This window comes from Phyllostomus hastatus, unplaced genomic scaffold, assembly GCF_019186645.2.
Source record: "Phyllostomus hastatus isolate PE091 unplaced genomic scaffold, TTU_PhHast_1.1 phas_contig_30, whole genome shotgun sequence".
NCBI classification, from domain to species: domain Eukaryota; kingdom Metazoa; phylum Chordata; class Mammalia; order Chiroptera; family Phyllostomidae; genus Phyllostomus; species Phyllostomus hastatus.
Window position 1 is genome coordinate 2,566,301 of NW_025333841.1, and position 5,187 is coordinate 2,571,487.

General features: G+C 36.8%; 1 non-coding gene across 1 annotated transcript; it reads right to left on the reverse strand.

Moving 5' to 3' along the window:
• Positions 1–768: 768 nt before the first annotated feature.
• Positions 769–875, reverse strand: LOC123819148. Its single transcript, XR_006785786.1, has one exon. It is a non-coding gene; the product is annotated as a U6 spliceosomal RNA (small nuclear RNA).
• Positions 876–5,187: the final 4,312 nt, after the last annotated feature.

Below are 5,187 nucleotides of genomic sequence, written 5' to 3' on the forward strand. Positions count from 1 at the left end.
GTTTAGTGAGTTCTGACAAACGCATGCAACCACTGCTGTAATAAACATATAAAATATCTCCATAACCTGCAAAAATTTTATCCTGCCCCTTTGAAATCAGTTATTTCTCCCCAGTGTTCAAGACCTACCAGTCTGCTTTGTGTCTTCATAGGTTAGATTGAACTTTTCCAGAATGTCATATAAAGAAAATCAGACAATATGGACTATGCGTATGTGTTCTTTTGTTCAAGATTGTGCCTTTTAGATTTATCCATGTTGTGTGTGAGCTAGTAATTCAGTTCCTTAGTATTGTTGAACAGTACTGCATTATGTAGATGGCCCACATCTTGTGTATTCATTTAAAGAACATTGGGCGTGTTTCCAGGTTTTGACTATTGTGAATAATGCTGCTATGAACATTCATGGACAGGTTTGTTTGTTTTTTTTAATCTAGATGTGTTTTTATTTTTCTAGGGTATTCGTAGGAGTGGAGTTATTGGGTTATATGGTAAGTGTATGTTTAACTTTATAAGATACTGCCAAATTGTTTTCCAAAGTGTACCATTTTGCAATCTCACTAGCCATCATGAGAAGTCCAAGTTCTTCCATATTCTCACCAATGCTTTCTGTCATCACTAGTTAATTTTAGCTATTCTAGTGTGAATATAGTGGTGTCACCTGTTAATAGTGAAAAGTCACAGTTTTGTTATTGAGTGCCACATGTTATACTGTGATTCATATTTCTTCTGGGCTAATCAAAGGCTGTGAGGCACCTACTGGGGCACTGCACAGAATGTAGAACGCCTCATGGGTGTGCATGTCACCCTTGTACAGGGGCCATGTTAATCTTCTCTGTATCGTTCCAATTTTATTGTATGTACTGCCGAGGTGAGCACTATAGTGGTGTCTTTTACGGTTTTAATTGACATTTCCTGTTGGTTAATGATGTTGAATATCACTTCATGTTCTTATTGACCACTCATATATCTTCTTTGTGAAGATTGTACAAATTACTGTGTGGTTTTTAATCAAATTGTTTACCTCTGTATTATTCAGTTGTATATATAGTTTGTATATTCTAGATGACCATTTTTATTAGATGTATGTATTATAAATATTTTCCCAGCTGATGCCTTGCCTTTTTTATTTTAATTAATTTTTTTTTTTAAGATTTTATTTATTTATTTTTAGAGAATGGAAAGGAGGGAGAGAAAGCAGGGACAGAAACATCAATGTGTGGTTGCCTCTCATGTGCCCCCCAACCGAGGGGCCCTACCCTGCAACCCGGGCATGTGCTCTATACTGGGAATCGAACTGGCAACCCTTTGGTTTGCAGGCCGGTGCTCAATCCACTGAGGCACACCAACCAGGGCTTCTTCTTCAATACTACATATAGGAAAACAAATGTTTGATATGTACATATTTCAAGGTACTAAGAAACAATAATGGAAATTGAGTCTCCTACCCTTTCAAGTATATCTTGATCAGGCTTGTAGGATTAGATGACAAACACAAGGTTGGATTTCGGGTAAAAGTAAGGATGTAGAAGGTTCTTGCCATATGAAGTAAGAAGGGCCATGGGGCAGTGAAAGTATGATAGAACATTCTGCTAATCTGAGCATGTTTGAGTGTTAAATTTTCAGACACTCCTAGGATGAGGGAAGCTTCTTCATACCAGAGTGTTAAAAAAGGAACCCTATGTTATCTAAACAAGTTTCAGTTATTATTCAAATTTATATATTTTAAACATTAAAGTAATAAATATAGTTTTTCAATGGGAATTCATAGAAAAATTAAAAACCAATTTTATGGAGAAAATGTTTTGATCAAAGTATTTTAAACTTAATTCATTATTCAAATTATGAAGGCAAGAACAATATTAGAAAGTATGCCACTCAAATTCGTATCTTAGAAAAAACATTTTAATACTCAGTATTACTGAGAGATGGAACAAAATTAAAATATGTGTAAGAAAATTGATTTCAAGTACTAGCAGTAAGCTATGAATCCAATTAAATATAGAATGATGTTAGAAGAATTATAAATATGATAAAATTTATTTGCAAATGTCAAAAAACAGAACTTGACAATGAAAGTAGTAGTAATTTTATAAAAATAAATTTGCCAAAGTTTTATAACTGTAATGTGCATTTAAACCTCAGATTGCTAACAAAACTAGGAGTAAAGAGGGGAAACAAAAGTGGGCTAATTTCCTCATGTTTCACTGAAGACAGTGAAAAACATAATTTCACTTTATAGTCTGGTAAACAAAGAAGTCCCTACTGATCTTTGCAAGGTCAGTGGTCTACGTAGATTACCATGTTGTACCATCCAACCTGGTTTAGTTCTTGGTTATTCTGCAGTTCTTACCATCTAATAAGTTCTTGGTGAGGAATTTGTCATAGGGTTGGCTTTCATTTGCAGCATGTGCCTTTCTGTCTCCCAGACTACATTGTCACTGATCAAAGGCACCTTCTTAGTCCTCTGCCTGGTATGTAGTCCTCACACATGCATTCATTTATTCATCCACTTTAGCATTTCCTCAGCATTCATTGCAAGCTAAGGCATTAAGCTAAATGCTTCATTATCTCATTTAGTCCATATAACAACTGTTTAAGTAGGCGACATCATGTTCCCACTTTACACTTGAAAAACTGAGGCTGTGTTGAACAGAGAAAATACACCCTGGCTGGTATGGCTCAGCGGATTGAGCCTGGGAACCAAAAGGTTGCTGGTTCAATTCCCTGCAGGGCACATGCCTGGGTTGCAGGCCAGGCCCCGGGTAGGGGGTGTGTAACAGGCAACCACGTATTGATGTTTCTCTCTCTCTCTCTCTTTCTTCCTCCTTTCCCCTATCTCTAAAAATAAATAAATAATGTCTTTAAAATAATAATTTTACCTCTACCCTTCTAGTTCTTGTGAGACCCCTTATAATAAAAGACAGATTAATAGGAGAAAAACAAACAAAAGTTTAACAACATGAATACCTCCTGTATACAAGGGAGAGACCCAAGAAAACTGAGAAAGTCTTCAAAATGCTCTAGGCCACCACTTTAATTATGGTCTTAGCTAAGGACCAAAGAAAGATGTTGGAAGGGGAAGCGGCAATTATGGGAGGTTTTCAGAAACAATGCGGTAAACAACTATAAGGTTTTTACTGCAGTTTTGTCATTTAAATCATCAACTGTTCTCCACTGATAATATTTTCTAGAGATTTAGAGTCATCTTACTCTTCCTGTACAGACAGGGAGACACCCTTACAACAGGAGATTTCCCTTATATATGGCAATGTCCCTCACAAAAGAGTAACATCTCAGTTTTGCAAACTTCACCTGTGTCTGCTATTTTTTAAAAGTAACAAGTTACAATAACCAATATGCCAGAGAGGCATATTGAGGATGAAAAATTCTGTTCCCCTTCAACCTCTTTCATCCAACACAATTCTGCTAGTAACATTTTTTGTCACTGAATACATCATCTTATGAGTTGTCCTTCACAGACGTTTTTTCTTTCAATACACATTAATAACCATGCTATAACTATTTTGAGAGATATAAAATTAATTTTATAAAGTTTTGAGTTTGAGATAAATGTTTCAAGTAGAACGCCAAGCTTTGAATTTTTGATGAAGATGATCTATAAAAATCTAAATGCTCTAGATGGACAGACATTTACATTTCTCCGTTATTACTTGATCTTTCACTTCGTGGCCAAAGGGAAAGAGATGTGAAAAAGGAAAAATGTTCAACAAAATGTGCAACTATATTTTCCTTGTAATTCATTTTCATGGCTGATGTTGGAGAAAAAGTTGAGTGAGAATTAAGACATTTTCTTTTGTAAAAAAAATTAATAAAGTAGTGTTCCAATGCCATATGTTAAAAAAAGAAAATTTTAATATCAACTTGTTTTCTTCATATATTTGTGAGTGAAGATGAAATATTGCTCAGAGAGTTGAAATTCTCAACATTGCAGTATTCATAGTTCTCATGATTAATTTCTGAAGTAGCACACACATAATTTGTGATACATTTTGCCTACAGAAGTTTCCCCAGAACCCCACAGAGAACACCCAAAATATAGCCAGATTCATCAAAAACAACTAACATTTTCCATTTAGACCTTTCCATTTTATTTTTCAGTGATCCTTACAGCAGTCTCTCAAATTGCAAAGCAGGCTTAATGAATTATTTGAACATTGGCACTAATTAATATTAACAGTAATGAGTTCATTTGTGTTTTAGTAGTGGATGACTTCATTTAAGTTATTAAAGATGCCAAGGACCAATCTGAGGGTAAAAGGAAAACGTAAAGAGGTCACCAGAAAGCTGTGCAATGGGAGGGCACCAAACATTTGGGCTCCTGTAGTCAACTTTCCTTTAGGTTACCTTTCTTGACACCTGCCTGATCTTCTACATGAAGTTCATGCAACTTTCTCTACAATCTCGGCACCAAGTGAGATCCTTTAAGTAGAATGTAATGAAGAGGACCCTGAACTCGGAGTCAAACAGATCAGAATTTGAGTCTTGACTCTGCGACTACGACCTTGCTGAGTTTCAATTTCCTGATCTGTAGGATGAAGTTGACAACATGTTCCTCACATAATAGGATGAAATGAGATAATGTATGCAAGGTGTAGCGCAGGAGCTCCAAACCAGGGAGCTGCTTAAGTATTTGTGATAGTCTGAAACCCCCGCCCAGTGGATTATCATGTGTAGACATGCTGTTTATTACTCAATTACAGGGGAGCACACTGACGACGGTGGGTTCGTGCAAGAGAGACACACCTCCTCCAGCCCGAGGCTCATTATAAGGGCTCCCAGACAAAGGCAGCGCTGGTCCAGGTTGCACAAACCTGCATGGGGCAAGGATCTACCTTACATCAGTGTGCGTGTGCAGAAGGAAAAGGTACAAGAAGCAATCACAGGACAAGAATCTGCTCCCAAAAGAAGATAAGGTCAGAGTTACAATCCACTTCCAAGCAGTACACATTCCTTCGCCCAGGGGCCCCTGGCCAGTCCTTATCACCGGTGGTGGAATAGCCATGTATTGACCCCACATGAGGGTGTCTAGCTAATAGCGGGGGTCTGTATTAGTTATAAATTGACCATACCTTTGAGTTCAACCATGATAGATTTAAATGAAGTGTGAGAACTATTTTTTAAAAAATTTGGCATTACAGAGATTTACTTTGCTTCAACTTGGTACCCA